The sequence below is a fragment of the Microtus pennsylvanicus genome, chromosome 7, assembly GCF_037038515.1.
Source record: "Microtus pennsylvanicus isolate mMicPen1 chromosome 7, mMicPen1.hap1, whole genome shotgun sequence".
NCBI classification, from domain to species: Eukaryota; Metazoa; Chordata; class Mammalia; order Rodentia; family Cricetidae; genus Microtus; species Microtus pennsylvanicus.
In genome coordinates this window covers 97,315,343-97,338,869 of record NC_134585.1, presented here as the reverse complement: position 1 = coordinate 97,338,869, position 23,527 = coordinate 97,315,343, and the positions used below count along the sequence as shown (strand labels likewise).

Genomic DNA, 23,527 nt, shown 5'->3' with positions numbered 1-23,527 from the left:
AGGGCAGAAACAGTGATCACCAGAGAGGTGGATGGAGATGGTTATTTGTACAGTGGTGTTAATAGGAGTGAAGACGTTTGGCCGAAAGAAAGGATCCAATCTGCTAGTGACAACTCTATGGGGTAGAACCCTGGGGAGCACTGAGAAATCACCCCTCGTGTCCTCTCCTTCCCTACAATTCTCTTCCTCCTTCCACCCTGCCTCCCTTCCTCCTCAAGTGCTCTTGCTAGAGTTGTCTTTTGGCCAAATTCAGCAGCACAGCGGATGTTGATGTCATCCTAACAGATCAGATACCCAGAGGAATAAATTCAGGATTTGGAGTACCAGAGAGGAGAGTGAACAAATTTCAGTTAGAAAAGACATCACTCCACTTCCCCAAAGAGAAGAGATAGTTTTACTCAGCAAGATGGTGAAGAACCCAATTGCCTGCAGTTCTATGGGTTATACTAGACATCAGAGAAACTATTCCTCCTGAGGTAAAACAGGGAGAAGAAAGAGATTCAATATTTTGTGTCTTTTGGTATTTTGTTCCTAAATCTGCCTAGCCCCTGTCTATCCTTCACTTGTTTTCCTATGGAAATCAAAGGTTAGTGTTATCACCGTCATTGTGACAGTTCTACAAGAAAAACAGCTCCAACCACAAGGAAACAATTATAAACAAATCCAAGTTAATTATACAAGACATTCTCGGCCGCCCTAATTAAGGCACAGTTCAATACTACTAGCTGGGTTTCTTTTTTTTTTTAATTGTGAATAGATTTAGTAGAAGTTTGTCTGGTGAACTCATGAGATGAGTGCTTCAGAAAGATTCTGATTTAAACGTTTATTCACCGGTCAACTATTTGCTGTCACTTTACAGAACTCCTCTGTATGGCATGGATGTAGAAGAAGGAGATTTTTCTTTTCAAAAAGTATGAAGGCTGGATTATAGGTGAAGAAAAGATACTTTTCACCAAGTGGAAGGATGTAAAGGATGAGGAATAAGTTCACAGGCCACCATGTTTTTGATTATCGGTCCTTCTGATGCTGTTTGTGACTGGCTTGCTTCTCACAGAAGATTCTGTCTCACGGACTCAGCTCCACACAGGTAAAAGCAACACTATAAGGTCAAAGATAGCTATCCAAAAGTAAGGCTTTACTGTGTCTTTCCATTTTAAAAAATATTTGCACACGATATTGGGAAGGCACGGATCAGCCAAACGTTAAGGGTTCCAAACCCCTTTAATAACCATTAACCAATAACCATTGGAGATCTACAAAATATTAATATAAAACTGGTGAAATTTGGTGTCAGATAAAAGTATACATAATTCTAGCAAACAAATATGTTTCCTGGATGGCTTTAGGTAAATAGATTAACTTCACTGACTCTAGGACTTTTTCCATAAAATAGGAATTATTCTCTGGCATGACGTGTGGTAAATTCCCAAAGCATACATTTTACCATAGCTTATTTATCATTGTCATTGCTGTTGTTGTTGTTTTGACAATTGCATGTGACATTTGTGACGTCCCCTTCCCAATATCCGGCCAGCAGTAGATGCGTATCACTCCTATTTATTTGTCTCACCTCGGTAATTTTCCGGGTAATCGCTCTTTTTCTCCCAAAGGCCCTCATTGTCCATTTAGCATATCATGTATAGGAAATTTAAAAAGCTAGGGAAGTATTATTGGGATGAGGTTTGAAGGAAGAATAATAATGAGAATTAAAACATCCTGCATTTAGAACTTTCCTCACACTGTGTTCTCACAAAGAAGATTTGGTTAATTTTAATTTCCTATTTAAAGCTGTTAAGCATGTCCTATAAGTAAACAAATGGGTTGCCCATTATGCAGTGAGTATGGTTTGTGCTAAATTTGGATAATCACCAATTTAATACTTGAATTTTTAATATGCTGATCTAATAAAGAGGAAATAAGAAGAAATAAAAGAATTTTTCTCTTGGAGGAGAATACTCCGAAGAAAAATCTGTAGTGGGGTTTGAAATATACTTTTAAGGAAATGATCTTAAAAATATAAATCTAGGGTTGGAGAGATGGTTCAGCTATTGGGAGGACCAGATTTCCCATCCCATCAACAAGAGAACAGATGTACTTTTCTGACCTCCTGGGAACCTGCAGGTACACATGTAATTCTCTCTCTCTCTCTGTCACTGTCTCTGTCTCTGTCTCTCTCTCTCTCTCACACACACACCAACAAACACATAATTAAAAATACATATTAAAATTTGAAAAAAGACAAGCTCATCCAGCTTATCTTCTACCAAGGGCATCTGTACCCATATAATCAATAACTCATCACCCCAGTTTCCAGTTCCTATCAGTTTTGCCCATGACTATTTCTTATACACAGTGCCTTCTTTTTCACTTGCATTAATTGGTTACGAAATGACAGAGCTTTGCATTCTGACCATTTCTTTAGGGACAAATGGGAACACTCTTGAAAGCAGCATCCTGTTACATTAGTTAATGCCGTGGCATCTGCCAGGCTGCCTAGAGATCTCCTTATTCTATGTGATCACTGTGTCAGCCTCATTTAGAAAGGATCACTGTTTCATATGAGTTTAGAATCTCTAGTTAACGTCTACCAGATCTCACAGCTAAGAATTAGCTAACCAAGTTTGGACTTGGAAACGGCTCTGATTTCAAACCAGTGTGACTAGGCAGTTTTTAGAACTGCCTAAATGGGAAATGATGGCGCCTGGACTAGGATAATGTTCTGCAGGATGAGGCTGAGATTGGATCCGAAAGCTATTTAGAAGGTAAAGTTTTCTGAACTGATAATGTCCTAAATATAGAAAATGAGGGGAAAAGAGGCTGTGCAGTGCTCTTTTTTTATGTCGGAAGAAATATTGGGGCTCTTTACTAAGGCAGAGAATCCAAGAGCAGGTGAAGTGGGGTGGAGAAGGGAAAGAAGAAAACTACTGGTTTCAGTTTTGGATAAATGAGTTTTGAGATGTCGGAGGATACATGGCAAAAATGAGGTAAGAGTTAAAATAGTGAACAATGGGTTTCAGTACTGTGTGGATATCGATGAGACAAAAACAAGGGGCTGGATCTTAGAGCACTGAAGAATGTCAACATTAAAAGAATGGGGTGGGAAAAATGGGTTCAAGATGGTAGGGGAAATACAAATAAAGACAGAGTCATTAAGAACAGTCATAAACATGGGGGAAGATGATTCACAGTGTGGAAAATACAGCAGAGGGACCACGTGTATTCCTGTAATATTGTGCTCCTGATTCATTCTGTTGCTGTGATAAAACACTGACTAAAAGCAACTTGGGGGAGGAAAGGTTTTATTTGGCTTATACTTGCAGGTACAGAATCAAGAGAAGTCAGGATAGAGACTCAAGGCAAGAACCTGAACTAAAGACCACACAGAAACATTGCTTGCTTTCTGGGTCTCTGACTCACTCTGAGGCTCAGTTCATGCTTAGCTAGCTTTCTTATACAGCTCAGCATCATCTGCCTAGGCATGGTGCTGCCCACTGTGGAGCAGGCACTCTGGCATCGACCCGTACTCAAGCAGTCCCACACAGGCTTGCCCACAGACCAACATAATAAAGGCGGTTACTCAAATGAAACTTTTTCAGGTGATTCTGGGCAGTGCCAAGGTGACAGTTTATCCTATTAGGACACATTGTGCTCCATGAAGTGTCTCTAGCCATAAGGACAATGTGCAGTGAATTATTAATCTAATCATTCTAATTGTGTCATCCTGGTTTTCAGTCTTCCCCTTGGTGACTGAGCTATGTGGAGCTTATCCACCATGTGCCTTGGCCACTCCTCACATTTGGAAGTCTTATCATCCATCCAAGTGATGGACAAAGGGAAGATGACACATGCTTATTTATTTCTTATCTACTTTAATACAGTATCATTACAAACTACAGCCCCCCTAGTTCTCTAGACTAGAACCAATCAGGGGAGCCACTTTAAAGTTCAGAGAGATTAGACCATGGCTGAACAGCTGTTCCCAGAAAACTCTAAACACTGTAAGAAGGGATAACCACCTCTGCTAAGAAGAGAGTAAAATGAAATCAGAATAAAATTAAAATCAAAGTGTTTTTAAGGTCTCAGTATTCCTTATTTGTCTGTTTTTTTTTTTATTGTTGTTGTTGCAGGTTTGAGGTCTTGTGGTCTGTCTCCCATTCACTTTGGCACATCTGTTGTTGTATCCTTTCTCAGCTCATGTTTATTGGTGAGACTTTATGGGTATAATTTCTAACATTACTGGGAGACACAGTATCACAGGAAACTCACCGTCCCTCTGGCTCTCACCATCTTTCTGTCTACTTCCCACAATGTTCCCTAAGCCTTAGATGTGGGATAGATGCATCCATTTGAAGTAGGCTCCACAACTCCACATTTTGTTTAGGTTTTGTTTTTTTGTAATTGTCTTTGTATTTTGCAGAAAGGTGTTTCATTATTTAGGGATGAAGACTACACTTACATGTGGTTTTATGGGCAAATATTTAGAGTATTGTTAGGGATTATGGTGGTTTAGTAAATTTGTAGATGTAAGTTCTCCTCCAAGATCCATGACTTCAGTAGTCATGGCTAACTTTCTAGTACCAGACATGATTTCCCTCTTATTGATCATGTCTTAAGTCCAATCAGAGAGCTGTTGGTTACTGCCAAGGTATGTGTGCCACTACTGCACCCTTAAAGTTATTGTGCCGTGCTGGCCATTGTTGTGGTTCATTGTTGTTGTAAAGTAAGGCTGTTGGTGCTTCTCTCCTTGGAAGTTTGCAATCTGCCTTCTGTTATCAGGAAAGCTAGTCTTCAGGAAGAAGTCATTCTAGGTCAGTTCTAGCTCAGGGGCCTCTACTGTCTGAAGTGTATGATGTCTTTAACAATACAGGTTGATCTTCCACCATACATGCAAGTAACATGCTACAGATTGAGCAGGTTATATTTGGGAATATATGTATATTCATGGATATATATTCATGTAACAACAATTAATGAAAAAGGAGGCAATACAATTGAAAACAAGGAGTGTATTGGAAGGTTTTGAGGGAGGAAAGGGAAAGGGAAATGATGCAATTATATTATAATCTCAAAAATAAAGAGATAAACATTGATGAGTCTATTCAGATTAAAACAGTGGGGATTCTTGGTGATTTCTACCAACTCAGCAGTAGGGAATTCTCAAAGCAAACTTGTGATGGTCATCATTCCTACTGACTCTGGTCTCAATCTGTTTATAGTGGGCTTAGATTTTTAGTTTCGTAAGTGATAACTTAAGTGTTTATCCTGAATTCCAGGACAGAACTTCTGTGCTATGTAGTGTCACGATACATGTTAGCATTATACAATATGTGGGAGAAAGTGATTTTTCTTTCATCTGTTTGCTTATTCCAAAGAAATAGTGAGATTATCTTTATCTCATATACAGTGTCTTTTTAGGTGCTTTTATGAACATAGCCCAAGAAACAGAGAAATATTTCAGTGAAAGAAAACTGTAGTCATGACTTGGAGAAAAATCTGAGAAGTCAGGAGGTATGTGAGCACTGTTGCCTGTCCTAAAAATTCTTAGTGATCTATGCTATTGATACAGTTTCTTGCGAATATGACATTGTTGTTTTGAGTTAGCTGTGATCAGTTATCTATAGTTTGCAATTGCATAAAACTCTACCATGTGGATTTAGAGAGGTTGCTCACTTGTTAAGACTGAGACTCTTGCTAAGGACTTAGGCTTGATTCTCAGCACCTATACCAGGTGGCTCACAATTGCCTGTAATTACAGATCCAGGGGAATCTGATAGGTCTTATTTCTGAGGATTCCTGCCTGAGAATCTCAGATTCAAACATGCATACACAGGTACATAATTAAAAATAAAAACAAATCTTTAGAAAATAGTATGCCATATACTTTTAAGCTTAACCTGTACTGTATATGTATGCATTATATCAGTAAAAATAGTAAAAGAAGAGCTGAAGGTATACCTCAGGGGTAAAGCATTTGCCCAGCTTTCTCTGAGCTCTGTGTTTAATACACAGAACAACTACAATTAAAATAGAAATTAAAAGACAAGAATAAAAAGAACACAAGAAAAAATATTACTAAGAGAAAATGTAACTGGAGGTTTCTCATTCTTCCGATCCTTCAGACTCTTTTAAAATAACCACTCAGAGACTTAATATTAATTACTTACTGCTTGGCCTATTAGCTCAGGCTACTTACCACTTAAATTACCCCATTTCTAATAGTTTATATTTTTCCAGGAAGTATGTGGCTTGTTATTTCACATTTTGTTTCTCCAGCAGCTGCTTGCATCTTTCTCAACTCTGCCTTCTTTTTCCCTCTTTGTTAGGATTTCCTGCCTTGATATATTCTACCCCGCCATAGGCCAAATCAGCTTCTTTGTTAACCAATGGTGGTAAAACATATTCACAGCATACAGAAGGGCATCCCACATCAAGGAAAAGATTAAGAAAGATACTTCCAGAAGTAGTTTTCAATAGGTTGTATCAGATATTGTTGTGATTGAGAGGTTTTAAAACGGTAGAGTGCCTTCTCTGTGATTGTGTGTCCAAGTGTAATAGCAAGCTGAGAAAATGTGATTTGCATACAGAAAAGGAAGAGGTGGGGAAGTGAAAAAGGCTGAGGAGGAAATGGAATCAATATGGCGAGCATGTTTGGGACCGTCCATGCTCAGGCTTTTCTCTTTGACTCATTAACAACTCCTGGAGTTAGGTACTGTGAGGCTGACTTTGGAAAATTATAGTGAAAAAGACGAAGTATTTGTTTAGTATTGGTAAATGTCAGAGATAGGAGTCACACACTCTGGCCCTGTGGCAGCCTTTGGTCCCAAGGTACTTGGTTCCTTGGAATACATAGAGCTTGTGGTACTGTTGAGGAACTTACCTTACCCGGTCCTACAGCTCTTCCAGATAACTCCTATTGATCTACCTATTTAAAGTCTCATCAGCCTTACAGACCTGAGTCTTTGTAGCAGCCTCATTGGGATGCAGTAGGACCTCGATTTGGGAGAATCATTGTTTGATTTGCACTACTGAGAAAAGAAGCACCCGTTATTACCAGATGCAAGTTGAATATAAGGAACTTCTCTGTACTGCTTCCATGTTCCTAAGTTTTCTGTGTTGTCTTTTAAGGCAGGAACTCAGAGTGGTTTGGGTTTCCTTATCAATAGGCATCCCTTCTGGTCCAGACTGGAATCCAGACAGACGCACAGCCCTAACCATTACTGAGTTCTTTGTACTTGCCTAGGTGGTAAAGATGTCATGCGCAGTAGTGTGTCATGAAGAGAAGCACAGTGGCACCCCTGAAGTAGGTTCATAAGTAGAAAAATGAACCAGCCCACAGCACCATAAACATCAGACTTGGGAGTTGGTGGGGGGAAGCGTGATTCTGCTTACCATGGAGAGCTGATGGCTTTATCATGTTCTCTATCACTGTCTCTGGGAAAGTTTCCCAGGGAATTAATTAGCTCCATTAGCATAATACATTGTGACAATATCTCACAGTCATAAAACAATTGGGTTTGAAATGTTAAAGTGATAGATTTAAAGCAATTAAGATGAGCAAGAGAGAGGCACAGAGAGAGGCACACACAGAGACACTAATAAAAGGCAGCTGAAGTCTAGGACCTATCATAGCTGAAATCTCACTTGAAACTCCCACAACTGGCCAAGACGAAATTCAAAGATGTTTCTTGTTTAAATGGATATAGCATGTGTCTTCAGGTATTTCTGAAAATATCTTTTGTGAGTTGGTGTTCTTAAACACCTGTTCAGCAAGTGTTGTATCATAAACAGACTGAAGCCTATGTAAACATCCAAACATAATTTGGCCAACGCAATTACAAGATTTGACATCAAATTGTTCTTTTAGAGTGGAAGATGCGAAATAATTCACCTTTCCATAGTTATTTTGGCAGAGTGTGGAAACAGCATTAGACGGAAGGAAGAAGCAGCTGTGAGTGACAGGCCCACTCCCATCTAAGATATTATTCCGAAAAGCCCTCAAACCAACCAAAATAAGGCATTCCCCCAATGACCAAGACTATTAAACCCAGCTAGGAGTGGGATGCCTGCAATGGTGAGTGGTTAATCTAGCCACTAATTCCAAGAGTCCAATGCTGCCACTGAACAGCATTACAATTTTGATTATTTTATGGCTTGTCCAAATGCACAGTTCCCAAAGCAATTGTTATAATTTACACAGAAAGGAAAAAAAGGCCAAAGGAAAAAATATCCATCTTTTAACGTTATACACAAGGGTCTGGCTGTGAGTGCACACATAAAACAAAACAAAAGTATCTAGCTGAGGCAATTAAAATGTTCTTGTTCTCTATTAAAAAATATGTTCATTGGTAAGTGACTCCAACAGGAAGGTGTAGGAGCAGTTGTTATAGTTAAATTTCATAAGAACTAGAGATTTTATAATGGTATTTCAATAAATCCCCCAAACAAATCTGCTGTAATTGTTACTCTTTTCATTCCAACACTAGCCAGCATTCAGAAAGTGGACATAGCAAAGAGACAAAATTTGCTCTCATTCTCTAGACATGTACAATGGGTAACTCCAAACAGTAAAACTCATGCTATCTTAAGCACAGAGAAGAACTTGGATATCATAACGTCACACAGATAAGAAAATCAAGACCCAGTGAAACCACCTGACTGGCCTATTGAACCGTTGATTGTAAATGCCAGCACCACCAGCACCAAGGCTGTTTTCTCTACATGGGGATGCTTGAATCTGAACAAGCTCACGGCCAGATTTTAGCTTTGGTTGTAGTGTACAACTGAAAGTTTGTACAAGGAAACGAGGAAATGATTGGCTCTACCTACACCACTGCCCCCCCCCCCCGAAACTAAAATCTCCACCTTGGCAAAGAGTCCACACTCTGATGCTCTTGTTCTTAGTTTCTTGATAAATTCAAACCCTTAGTTTTACTCTCTGACTATGGTAGAGAGAGGGATTACTGGGTCTTTGAACTCTAGGGAAATCTCCATGCTGCTAACCAAATGCTTCATTGCCTTCTTGCCTCGCTGGCTATAAGCCTTCTGAAGTCCCCGACCCATAGCCAGCTTCCTGCCTTCCTTGTTTTATCTGTTCTTTAGCTGCAGAAGCTCATGGGCATCCCAGCATGAGAGTATTCACCACCCATTCTACCTCCATCAAGCCCTGTCCAGCAAGTCATTTATTTCTGATGTGACAACAGATCACGGCACTGATCTATATTGAGTGCCATGCTCTCATCATGATCAATATCCACATTCACAGCTTGAAGGAACATCTGCGACAGAACGGCATTAAAAGGTCAACGCCTGTTCTTGGGAGATGGAGTCGCTTCACTTTTTCTTTTCCCCTTGGATAGTTTCTAAACAAGTTGGGGCTTCTTGAAGACAATGATTACATATGCTGCTATTTGAGCAAGGCATATTAGCATCTTTTAAGAATTATTTTTGGAAACAATATTTAGGAAATCAAAGTAGTGAACAGAAGAACATATACAGGAACCTGGAGGAAAAGGAATCTATGGGATGTTTGAGGGTGAATTTTATTTTCTTTTTCCATCTAGATTTTTTACATCTGTTTTAGAGTTTCTGGGAAAGAAATAAAGGAAGGAAGGAAGGAAAGAAAAGAGAGAGAGAAAGGAAGGTATAAGAAAGGAAAGGAGAGGGGGAAGAAAGAAAGGAAGGGGAAAGAAAAGTGAGCAAGCTCGTTAGAATCTAGTCATCAGCAAGAATTTTCAGAAATCCTCACTAGGAAAAGTTCACACTTCTCTTTATCAATTGTTCAAAAAAGAGTTTTCAAATATTTTCTTTATATTTCATATATCTTTTATTTAAATAGCAATACTTCTTTATACAACTGTCAACCATTTCACGTCTTTGAGGAGGCATCAATTTAGAAAGTGTGTTTTTAAAAGCTAATTTCCCAACATACTGCAACATATAATCTGAGATTAGTCAGATATGAAAATTTAAAAAATATTAATTACTTGAGAATTTTATACAGTGAACTTCAATCATCTTGACCCCCTTCTTCAAATCTTCCAAGATCTACCTCCTACAAACTTCCTGTAAACCCAACTTGCTTCTCTCTCCCTTTAATCAATGAGTTTGATTTGTGCCGCTCAAATACTCACAGATGTGGAGACATCCCCTGAAGATTGGGGGCACTATCATGGGGTCACATTTTTAAAGAAAATTGACTTTTTCTCTAAAATCAGCTGTGAGATTAGACATGGAAGTTCAGAACAGAGGAGGGAATATGAAGATGAGTAAGGCTGAAGGCTCTTGAAAAAGCCATGTGGAAATCTGCTATGACATAAGCTTCTGAGGAGTGTGTGTGTGTAAATATAAACTTTATAAGCATAATATATATGTTTAAATTGATTTTCCCTATGCAGAGGAACAAACTCAAACTAGGGTATTACTTACCATTACTAGAGAATTATTTACTCTTGCCCCATGTGCTAGATATTAAAAACTTCATTGCCAGAAAAGAGTTAATTCTTTTCAGATGTTGGTCATTACAGGCTATTGCTATTACGCTTGGTTAACTTCCAGAACTTGAGTTGGAGAGACACTACACACTTGAGTCATAAATCATGGTAATGATTCGATGCTTTATTCCTATTGTATGGCTTTCATGATACTGGAAGGAGTTATGAGTGCTACTGGTACCCACAGAGGTCAAGAAATTATGAAGGGGTCATGGGAAGAGACTTATAAGGGGAGAGGTAGACACCATTGGTACAAAGGGTTAAAATGGAGTCATGGACAGAAGTTGTTAATTTGGAGGTGTAGGAGAGCAGGATAAAGCAGGTAATATGGGTAGGGACTAAAGACCCTTTCAAAGAGTCATATAGAATATGTATATATAACAACAATATATGTATAAACTGCAATATATTATAATATAGGTATATATTATAATTTGCAATGGCGTTATCTTATAATGGGCTTTGTTGCTCTTACTAGTCATGTAAAATGAACAAATAATCCAGTGCCAGGAATGAGTTACTTCTTTTGGAATTGTTAGCCAGTGAATTCCCATAGACCTTCAAATATTACAGGCTATTTTGTCCAATGAAGTTAGTTACTCCCTAGGACTTGATGGTAAGATTGCATTTCTGAAGATACCATGTAGTTGAGTCACAGAATATGGAACTAGTAGGTTGGTTTGGCCAGAATGCTTCATCTCTTCTGGCTAGTATTCACAGTGATGGGAGGTGCTATCCTCATTACAAGAGGATAGAAGAAATTGTCAGTCTTACCAAAGTCTGTGCTATGGGAGCAACAGTAATGAGTGGCCTAGAAAGATACATGCAGTGGCTCAATAGTGGTGTGAACATCGTGGAGAAAAGCATCACCTTTATACTTACATCTGTTTGTATTCAGGGGTTCACACCATAGTGAAGCTCTTTAAGGATGGGAAGAAAAGAAAGACATTGATCCTTTCTGCACTTCAACTGTTCATTACAGGTCTGCATTAGCATGTCTTCTGTTACTATAATGGAAGGGCTGCGAATGGGTGCTTTATCAAGAATAAAGATTTATTTATCTTACAATTCCACAACCACAATACCAACATTGGCTTAGTTCTGCTAAAGACTTTCTATCCTATGATGGAGTGGTGGCTAAGCATGTAGTAGGAGTAGGTGGGAGATAAAGAGATTCAATAAGAAGACAGGGGCTGGAGAAAGATTAGAAAGGGGTCATCCTTGATCTTTTTTAAGAAGTGCATTTATAAAAACAAACAAAGATCCCCAAACTCTATTAATCTTTTCCAGGGAAAGCAGCTTCCCTGCAAGCCCTGTATATTAAAGCTCTATAGGTTCATCAGCATCTTGTAAGAGCCAGGCTTGGACACGTGAGTTCTTAAGTCACATTCAAATCAAGTCTGAACTTTTTGGTAGGACTTCAAAGAAAAGGCTGGATGGAACATTCTATCATCCATACTGATGTGAGAGCAGAACTGAAAATGCTTTATTTCTAAAGCTTTTATAGGTAGGTTGTATAGGTATAGCAAAATGTTGTGTGATTTTTCAAGGAGAAAATATTCTCATATCTAGAGTAAAGACCAGAAACCTTGGTCAGTTAACCGACATTAAGAGAGGTAGTGGCAAAGGAAATATAAATGAACTGAGCAAGGTGGATGTCTAAGTAAGTCTCATTTTTACAACTGCCAAGTCTCACCATTGTGGTCAGAGATGGTAAACCATGCATATTGTCATGAAGACAGCAGACTTGGGGTCAACAATTCTGGGGCATTAGCATTTGAAATTAAAATACTGATATTAAAGAAAATGTATCCTCATCTTGTCATCACAGTATGGAAATTTACACAGTCAATACAATTCCTTTGTTGTTTTCTCCAGCCAAGGTGACTGAAGTAACATCTGTTAGAAGGTGCAATGCAAAGAGGAGTTCATATCCATCTGAATCCTCAGGAGTCTGTGCAGAAGAGACTGTCACTGACCAGTAATGAGCATGTAGTATCAGTGAGATGTATATCATCGTGTTTAAACAATGGGATTCACAAATTCATTCATTGTTGCAACAAAAACCACCAACAGATAGGAGGATTCAAGACTAATGCAGCCCTTTGATTTGCTTCTCTGTATTTTTCAGAATATTGTGAGCCATTGTCCAATCTCTTGAAATATCTATTTGAATTTTCCTTGAATTCAGACAGCTGCAGAAGAGCTTAGCTTAGCACAGGGGAAAATGCCTGCAGTTGAGGGATCACACGTATTCTCACTTTCAATGTTTTTGTTATATATTTGAATCTCCATCCATTATGAGTTAGAGAAATTTATCTCCAGAATGTCAGCCTGTGCAAAATTGAGCTTTATAGTGTGTTTAAGTAAATAAAAACGTGCTCAGTTCTACTTTATCTTAGGCAGATCTGTCAGTGATATTTACAATAACAATACACAGCTTTCTATCTAACAACTCTGAAGTAACCTCAAAACGTCCAGGAAAAGAAGTTGAACACTATCCGAAGAAGCCTTCTTTTAGAAGACATACAGAGGCTGACTAAGTGCCTTTCAATAAAGGACTGTTTTACAATGTACACAAATCTATTTAGCACTCAATAAGAACATTATTTAGGGGTGGGACAGATGGTTTAGTAGTAGGTAAAGGCAAAGTTGGTTAAACCCAATGACCTGAGCTCCACCCGGGACCCACATAGTGGAAGAAGAGAATTGGAATTGACTCTTGTAAGTCATTGTCTGACATTCACACTTGTGCAGTGACATATAGGCACACACACACACACACACACATACACACACACACACACACACACACAGAGGCCCACACACATATGATAAAATAAGCATTAAAAGAACATTTGTGTGAATATACTAAAATGAAACATTGTTAACAACATACATTGCATAAATAAAGCAAATTCTAGGACAATATATGCAACACACTCCATTGCTGAGCATCATTGAACATGGCAAATAGTAGCCGGACATACATCAAGGTGGTTTAGAAGGTACCCACTGACTTCGAGGGTACCTGACTAATGGTAATTTTGGGTGGATAAGAAGACCCCTTCCTGCTTTGTCATGCATTTCCTGTTCACTACAAGTTCATATCTGCTAGACAACAGCTACAACAAAGTAAGGGTGGATAGCTTTTATGGGCAAGTCTTTGGAGAAACCTACTCCAAACTAGGCATAAAATGTTTAATTCTAAGGTGAAAGCTAGGCTATTTAAAACAGGAATCAATATTATATGTGGACTTTAAGACCTGTAAAACAGGTCACAGAGGTTGGAGTTTTATGACTCTTGTCACAAAGGGACGATGGAAATAGGGAACATTGTATTCTCTGACAGGAACCAGTGGTTTCTAAATTATGAGTTCATCTAAGACATTCTCTTCAGACTTGAAATTCAAGATCCAAGATTTAATGATAGGATGAAAACAGTTGAGGGTCTCTAACAAAAGTGTGCTAATTAATTAATTAATAGCTCTTTAAACTTTCCCAATGCACCATTTTTACATACTTCATTGTGAAAATATTGGTTAGAGAATAAGATGGGTCACAAGAAAAATTACTTCAGATTCATAGTCATAAATGAAATATTATTACAGGAGCAGCCTCCTAAGTCTGGCCTGTTCCATATATTGTAACATGAAGCTGATTTTTTTTCTAAAATATTTATTTATTTATTTATTTTATATACAAGGTCTGCCTGCATGTATGCATACATGCTAAAAGAGGGCACCAGATCTCATTACAGATGGTTGTGAGCTATCATGTGGTTGCTGGGAATTGAACTCAGGACCTCAAGAAGAGTATTTAGTGCTCCCAATCTCTGAGCCATCTCTCCAGCCCCCTGAATTCTTAATAGATCTTTAATTTTTACTATCATCAAGCAGCTAATTTTTTAAACCAATTCAGTTCTTCTAAATTATCTTTGAATCCAGAATAATACAGTTTTTGCATTCACATAGCTAGGAATCTTTATGCATTCATATGTATTTTTTACAGTGAGCACATATTCTTTATGTGTGACAGCTAATATAGAGAACACTCTGTCACCGTCTCTGATACTTTTGTGCTGCTATTGAATGGAAACTCCACTGCTCTTTGCAAAAGTAAAGTTTTCAAGGACATCTTGGCTCTTTGTGATTTAAAGCATCAGATAACTATTCCACGTGAGCTGCTTTAAGATGTGTTGCATGAGAAAAATGATTTTTTTTCCAGCACAAAGACCGAGTCTATTCTAAAATTTCATTTTGTGTCTTCAGAGCACAGTGTCCAGAGGCCGTGTGGCTAAGGCCCTAAACTGAGGCACTCACTAAACCAAAGGGGACTTCCTAATCAGATGGAAGTCTCCTGACTCCATACTGCAGGCTGGTGGCTGGTGGCATCGCTGACCATCTCTAAGTGCACATCTCACAGTCAGAGTCCCCTCTCCATGCCCGTCAAGGGAACTGAAGCCCCTCATTGTCTGCCTGGGACGGTGATCCATTTCTCATGTATGAGGCTACAGTTTTTGAACTCATAAACTGTAAATGATATTAAATAAATGGTCTCCTGATGGATGAGTGCTGCTCACATAGGCTAATTTCTCATCTAAACAGGGATATGAAAATCCTTGCTAAAGGGTTGGTGACAGCACTAAACGGGGGTAATAGCAGACTTAATCAAGAAAGACAAATGGGATTCATTAACAACTGGCACTCAGCAGACACTTTTCAGAGACTTCCCCGCACACTCTCATTGGTCCAATCGAAAATAATTGTGTGCTGCTTTCATCACGGAGTACAGAACAAGTCTCGCGAAATTTTGTACTGGTGATATTAATTCACACTTGGATTGAATTTTGTGCCAGGGAACCCTGCTTTAGATGAGAAAAAAAGAGATAGGAGAAAAAGATCCTGGGTTTAAGTCTAGGATTTTTTTTCTCCCAATGATCAGTTTCCCTGTGTCCATTCATAGCCTGGTACTTTAATTAACTGGGTCATGTCCCCCACTGGGATGGAAGGCTATTCCAGAGAATGTGATTTGCATTCAGGCTGATTGCACAGCTGACACTTGAGCTATTATGACCAACCATGTCTTGCCTTATTGAGTTGTTTAGATTTGGCTTGTCTGGAAGAGGTAGAAAACACTACCAAAGACTATCCTTCACGGCATGGAAGTTGATGGAAAGTTCTTTCTCAACCATAAGTTGTGTTTTTCAGTCCCTTTGCATAAAGGTGAGAGACATACAGCCAAATTCCTGCCAATGGGTAGGCCAAGAAAATGCATGTCATTTGGGGGCTTGCAATACAATCCTTCTTCACCCTTTCTTTCCATTTCTATTTCTCCACTGACCAGAGAACCACAGACTCCAGGAGACATGGCTGCTGGTAAAGATGGGAGCTCCAGACAGGAAGAGCATGGCTCACACCTGAGAAGAGCAGTTGTGTTTTCCATGATGGAGAAGAGGACTAGATGTCACTCACAGCCTCTGAGAACTAACTGAAGGGTGGTGGCAGAACTTAGCTCAACTTTGACTGAGGCAGTTAGTCCTACGCACTGATCTGTTACCTTTAGTGTCATTACTTCTTAACTGACCCTCTTTTTGAATTGAAAAAGAGTTGAATTTTAAGGCAAACATCCTCCTTGCTTTGGCTTGTGTAATTATTTTGCCTTATCCTGGTCATCCTGCAGTTTCATTGTTCAAAGGCTAAGACGTAATGAGTTGCCCTCAATTTGGAATGCCAGTAAGGAAATGAAAGTGGATACTCATGGCCAAAACCAATAGATATTTTATTTTCTGTTTTCCCTATTTTTAGTGTCAAGAAGCTTGTTCAGTACATTGCTACGATGAAATATATCAGAGAAACAACCTATTTTGACTCATGATTTTAAAGGTTTCAGTCCTTCATAAACTGGCTCTATTGTCCTTGGCCTGAAGTGAGGTAGACTATCACATTGTGCTTGGCAGTGTGTCATGTGGCCAAAATGCTCACTCCTTGGTGCACAGAAATCAGAGATAAGCTGAGGGAAGGATAGGTGATAGGTATAACCTAAAAAACAGTCACATCTCCAGGGATGTGCTTCTCAACCAGGCCCTCCATTCCAGTTGTATCATCTCCCACAGCAGCATCAAGTCATGAATCCATGAATGAATTGATACATGATGAAGTCTGAAACCTCATGAGCTAATCATATTGTAAGGATTGGGTCCCCTAGCTGAGGCCCATGCATTCTACCTACCAGTCTCTTTGAGAGAAATTATAGCAAGAGTTTCTATGCAAATTTCATAGAAATAGTGATTCCACTGACGTCAAAACTGTGGCTATAAGATTAAATGTTATTTAACCCTCTGTACTCTGGGTTGTACTTGGGGTATTGGCCTGATAGCCTTGCAGTAGAGGATACTGTAGCCTTCCCAAAGTCCTTGGATCATTGCAAGTCAGTGAAGTCTATTGTAAGCTTCTTTTATCTTTTTTTTTTGTTTGTTTTTGTCTTAACAGATGTACTGTGCCCTCCAAGACAGACTTTAAGTCCATAATAGATGGGAACTGTGGGTTGGGTTAAATAGCCAATCCTCCATTTCTCTCAGCAAAATTAGGTCTAATTCACATTCTGTATTATGTCTCACTTGTCTGGTAGGAATGAGGCAGAGCTGCTACTTTGTGGTCTTCCTCATTTAGTTTTACTTCCTATACCTATTCCTGAGGCTTCTAGTTAAATCTGCTAATCAACATATTCAACGATTTTCTTATCTGTGGACACTGCATGCACATTTTACTCAACTGAAGTGACTTCAACAAACATGCCAAGCTGTTATCTTTTATTCTCCCACCCTTTCTTCTGAGGTTCAACTCTTTGGCTTAGCTATACCACCAAGTGACATCATGGTCACTACACTTGGGAAGGAAATTTCCACTGTAAGAATGAGCTACCTGGCCCCTGTGGGTGCACTGACCTGGAAGCCATTACAGAAGTGCCAATTTTGATGCAGGCGCTGTTCTGTTCTCCTAGTTGTAAGCTTGTACAAATCACACTACCAAGGAGATATACCACTATGGTGGGCAGGGGTTTTATACTTAAAATCTGTATCAACTGCCTTTGCAAAAACGAATGTGCAATCTTAGTAGTCTTAGAAACAGTTGGGTACTTTTTGGCGCAAGGCGCCTCCTAAGCCATCCAACAAGACCACAAAAATAATGGCGTTAAGTATTATCACCAGGCTTATCATGTCCTGCCGTTTCAGCACCAGCCTCTTTCTCTTCCCATGTTCTATAGATGGTTGACCTGAAGCTCTTTCTAGTTAGAAACCCTGAACTGTCTCAGCTCTGGGTGGGAAAAGATCTATATGCATAAATAAGTCTCACCGTATACATTATGTCCTTCCCAGGAACTCAGTGCTTTCAATGACCTCTTCCTGCTGGCTTGTCTGCCTCAGAGGCTTCTAGAAGCCACATTTCCAAGGTCTATCCCTACTGGTAGAAAACTGTCAGAGAAAAATACAATTTTAGCTGAGAAAAGATAACAATCCTTTTCATTTTCAGCAAAAGCAGGTGACAGCGGGTCATGGTCCTTCAGATACCTAAGGCAACAGAACCCCCCCACACCCTCAACTTGTTGTCTCTAGGACTCATAATAATGAGCAAGTTGTGAGGGATCAGGACTCTAAGGGTAAACAGCCAAAGATCTTTCAGTGCCTTATGATGCCTGTGTTATTGCCTCAAAGTGTTTCTTCATGTTTTGAAGAGCTATGTGAGAGAGCTTGCCTGTGTGACTCTGGCCCCTGAGATGTGGGAAGGGACACTTCTCAGTTGCCAAAGTATTTCACTCCCTGGAGCTAAGACTTAGCGGATGTGTCCTGTTGAAAGGCAGTAAGCAAAGATTGTGAAGTTCACCTAAAGCTAAAGAAACACAGGGTGTGTGCAAAGTGAAGCAAGATACTATAGAGAAGTCTCCAGAAATAAGGAAACAATTGACAAAGTGATTACAGAGTCTCACTAGCTTCACTGAAAAAACTATGACCGATTATATGTGAATATATCTGCATATATACTTTTCAAAATAAATCATTGCCTCTTACAAACAGCTATCTAGAATGTTCAGCCATCTAATGCCTCTGAGAGATTATTCCATACTTTTCTGTAGAAAAAGGTCATATTCTTCAAAATCAACTTATAAATATAATTTCATAGAGTCACATTAAATACTGTATTTATTTCTTCAATATAACCATTTTTATAAAGTTAATGAACATGCAACTTCAGGCCAAATGATTAACTTTCAAGTACACATATTTTGTAAGTATAAAAAAACACAATTAAATGTAAGAGTTTTATTGGTAAGACTGTAAAGTATGCTGAAATACAATGCATCTTGGGAAACAGGCGTGTAAAACTCAGATTGCCATAACTGTTCATAATATGACATAAAAAGTTTAGAATTGGTCATTAGTGCCAAATAATGAATCATTAAAGTGCAATAATATGATTGAATAGACTTCTTTATCAGTTGTTAGGAGGCTTGTCTGTGTGCATGACTGAGGAGCATGTGTTTGAAGTTTGGGATTGCTTGTTTGAGAAGGCACAGCTAAATGACAATGCTTGGTTTTGATTTGGTCTCTTGAATTCTCTTCTTATTCATAATGTATGCTGCTATTGCAGAGTGAGGATTCATCAATGATATAGAACGTATATAATATCCATTCTTCTTTTACTGTATTTTACATTTTCTTGCTTTAAGGTCAGGATTGGCTTGAGTCTCTGAGCTGTACTATCCCCAGAAGAGAAGTCAATGAGAACACTTCATGGGAATAAAAATCACAAGGTTGCCAAGTAAGGGATGGCTCATTACCGTTGAAACCTGGATACTATCTATGGGGAATTAGAACAATTTTAATAAGTGTGAACAGAAGCAGGCTACACACAGAGACGTTGTCAATGAAGACAGGTAAGGATGGAGATTCCTTAACACCAACATAGTCTCGCCCACCTGGGATAAAGCAGGTCCTGAAAGAAGTGAGGCAAACCAGAGAAAGATGGACTGGCTGTCAGAAGTCGGCAAGAAGGTTAGAGGAGAGATGGACATTCCTTCATCCCAGAGGCTCTGATTGAATTTGCCCCACACCATGCGTGGACTCAAGCAGACACATCCCACTTGGTGAATGAATGGCAGGCATCACCCTTTTAGCTTCACAGGGCTGGTATCTGGCATGTATCATATCCTTCTTCCCTCAATTTTCCATTGTCAAATCATCCATTAAATTGGATTGAGCTCGCCTAAGCCGGCCTGTCTTGGAGTGCTCAGGGGAGATTACTTTGAAAGGAACAAGACCTTGGCTGTCAGGCAGGTTAGTACATGCAAGCTCTCAGGCTCAGCGTCTCACTTTGCAGAGGTCCTGTGACATCCTGGAGGGCTCCAGCAATGCCATGGGCCCCTCCTCTCAGCTTTTTTCTCTCCTGTGCTTACAAACTGTGATTACCCCCGGTTCTGGCCACAAGACACTTTTCTATTTTCTTTTTCACGGGTGGATCCAGCGGACAGAGGGTGAGGGGCACATGGCAGGAGGTGTGAGTATTCCTTTGACATTCTGTGTAAACTTCTGAGATAATTTTCCAAACAGGTGCCAGAGGCTTCAGGGGAGAATTTCAACTTTGCATCCTCAACCAGTGTCTCTGTCAAAAGTCATTTGCTAAAAACACCGGAAAAGAGAGTTGCAAGAGAAGGCGCTGAATTTGCTCCCCGCTGTTTGGAGACAGCTGAAGTACATTTTTGAAGGGACCGAGAAGGTGTCTTCTCACCCAGAGGCACCACGATGCCTATATTGCTGTAGTTAAGTGTGAAGAGCATGGTAGCTGCAGCGAGCTGGTCCTCACATATTCTGTCAGCCACCACCACGTGTTCACAAAGCCACTGTGCTTCAAGCAGGAGCTCAGAGTCTTCAGGATGTGAGATCTAGAAAGAATTAGAACAAAGGCTGAGGGGACATAGTCTCAGATGCAGAATCAACCATCCTAATGTTTTTCACCAGTGGCAGGAGAAACTTGTCCATATTAACACGACTTTCATAAGGCCGGGGTGATGGTTTGCTTCTCTTGCTCCCTAATTCAAGCAAAATCCATAGAAAACTCGTTGTTCTACCCTTCCTTGTATTTGTAGGGTCTTTACAAACTCAGTTCTCTGTGGCCGCTGCACGTAAACCTCAGACATACTTTGATTGGACTCGCTCTCATGTTTTTGGTTTCGTTTTGCTTTTTTGTTCACACACGGTTCTCTGAATCTGCTCCCCCCCCCCATTCTTCTGGATTTTGTTCAATGTGGCATCCCCTCACTCAGTTTTGGATGCGGTCTCTTAATTTCATCATTTCTCCTGGCTTTGCCTTTCCAACTTGTCTTCTATGATATTCTCCCAATGCACTCTTTCTCAACAGCCGAACCAATCATGCCATTTACTGTTTAAAATCCCCAGTCCCTTTCTCTAATTCAGTGACTATCCTCCAGTCCAGGGAGTGAGCTCCATGTGCGAGGGTGAGCCAGCCCCGAGATACCATGAAAATAAACCATGAACAACTTTCCAACATCTCACTTGTTCTTTCTTCGGTGTCATCTTCTATCTGTTCCGTGAACTTTCTAGAGCATTTATCTCTTGCTTTGATTCTCTGCTTGCTACTCACTCTTGTCCCGTGGATTGACAATTTTGTCTTACTTGTGTTAATTGATTTTGTCGTCATCCCGCTCCACACAGCATCTTGTAATTCAACTACCCTCACGTGGTTCAAAGCTGTCATGTTTCATCTCTTCATTCACCCATGCATTCACCCCGTTAAAGAATAGTCCTGGGCTCAATATGAAGTAGTGGAGGTAGGGAGTCGAGCCAGAAACATTTCGCAAACTCAAAGGACTTGCACTATAGTAAAGGATAAAGACAAATCTCATAACGTCAAGGAACATTCTCAGAAGAAATAGTGTCAAAGGTGATTGCTGAAGGCTAAGCAGAAGGTAGGCAAGACAAGAAAGGGGGAAGAGTATTCATTATTTCAGCAAGGTTCAATAAGAGAATGTTCTGAGGGCAGAAGGAGATCAGAGGATAAATGACAGGAGACGAGACCGGGCATCATGGAGACAGGACTTGGGCTGAAGCCAATGGGAAGTCTCTGAGGTTTTTAAGAAGGACTGAGGCATCAGTTGACTTTAACTGGGGCAGGTCTGGTCTCATTTGTATAGAGATTACATTTGAGCAAGTTACAGAGAAGCCAATCTCCCAGGGAACAGAACCAGCCTTCACATAGACTAGTACTTCTGCAACCTAGGAGAAGTCATTGTTTGGATGTGACAGATATTCAGGTGACAGAATTAAAGGACCTGGTGATTATAAGCAAAAATAATGAGTCAAAAGTAATAATCCAAAGTTGTGCCTAACATCTTTAGCTGACTACTATGTAGGTCCTTGTTTCATTGTCACATGATCTGTGATGCAATCTCAGGTCATTCGGACTGAACCTGCAGAAGGATGGCAGACTGCTTCCATGACCAGCTGCATACACTCCCAAACTCCAGGGCAGCCATGCTCACTTCTCTTTCAGCTCCTAGGAGGCACCTAAATACTTGAAGATTATAATGTGACTATAACACAGTTATTCGTGGATATCATGGTGAGGGCTTCTTGCTGAAGTACAGTTTTAGGCAGTCCTTTTTATCTTAGAAGGAGCCACATACACGAGCTGCATCTACCAGGGCAGGCTACAGTAGAACCTAAGATCCCAGCACCAACAAGGCTGAGGAAGAGTCTTCATCTGATTTTCTAATTCCTAGTCTCAGCTCAACATCACTCTTGGCAACTGAGGTCTCTGAACTTGGGTCTATCATTACTTGAATTGTTGGAAATAATTCTCTAATTCTTTCTTTTTTTATAGACAATAATTTTTTCATGCAATATATTCTGACCATGACTTCCCCCTCCCTCTTCTCTTCCTCACCTCTCCATCCCTCCAACTCCATGCTTTCTTTCTTTCCTTCTTTAGAAAACAAGCAGGTAAATACAAAACAAACTAGAATTTAAAAAGAGGAAAGCAACAAAAAAGTAATAGAAATGTACACACACCACACACACACACACAAGTGTGTGTGTGGGAAACAAAACCTCAATCCATACCATAAAAGCATAAAATTGGAAACCAAAATATATAAGTAAAATACCAGTAGGATAAACACTATCTTCCAAAGCACTACGAGGCAAAAATATCTCCAACAATACTGCTGATTTTGGTTGGCCATCTACAGCTGGCCAAGGGGCCTGTTTTTAGGTGTGGTTTATATGCCCTGTGAGATTTCTTTCGAGAAAACTAAGTTTTCCTTTGTCAGCTGGAGACAGCTTTTGGGTCTTCTGGGTTAGGGATGGGGACTTTAGCCCACTTCCCCTCTCAGTGCTGCAGCTCCACCTGGCTTGAACCTGTGCAGGTCTTGCGCATGCTGCCATAGTCTCGGTGAGCACACACGTATGCCAGTGCTGCGGTGTAAGGAAGACACTATTTGCTTCTTGTCTCCATCCCCTTGGCTCTTATTAAATCTCACTTTCTTGAAAACCAAGCATCTCTGAATCTGAAAAGTTTGCTAGGCAGGTGGCTTCTTCTGAGGAAAAGAGAAAGCTGATTTCTTCCATCATCCCTAGTAACACTGTGTCCGCACAGGTATACTAAACAGAATAGGTATTACTTCTTGTTAACTTTATACTAATTCCAATATCTTCATGGATTATTATCTTTGATCCCCATAACAAGCCCCATTATGTATTATAACTTCACAGAATTTTCTGTGCTTTTATACACTACACTTTCTCAACTTTATGGTCAAATAAAAGCTATAGGCATTGAGTAGGAACCAGCGTGAACTTGCAATGTTCATTTTGTCGCAGACTGTGGCATGCAGCATGTTACTTGGTGGTGGCAGAGGGCCACAGCCCTAGCAATTCATGAGAGTATGCAGGTAAATAGCAGGCATTCTATGACCATATTCTGCTGGTGAGTTGTTATATTTAGCATGTTATGGGTATGAGA

General features: G+C 39.8%; 1 long non-coding RNA gene across 2 annotated transcripts; it reads left to right on the top strand.

Annotated features, from left to right (window-relative positions):
- The first annotated feature begins 2,609 nt into the window (after nucleotides 1–2,609).
- Nucleotides 2,610–21,067, top strand: LOC142854973 (uncharacterized). 2 transcript variants are annotated; one of them, XR_012911394.1, is made up of 5 exons: nucleotides 2,610–2,762; nucleotides 4,128–4,204; nucleotides 5,405–5,508; nucleotides 11,389–11,472; nucleotides 15,837–21,067. It is a non-coding gene; the product is annotated as an uncharacterized LOC142854973 (long non-coding RNA). The 2 variants fall into 2 exon arrangements; XR_012911393.1 differs by having other exon boundaries at nucleotides 2,614–2,762; nucleotides 5,416–5,508.
- Nucleotides 21,068–23,527: the final 2,460 nt, after the last annotated feature.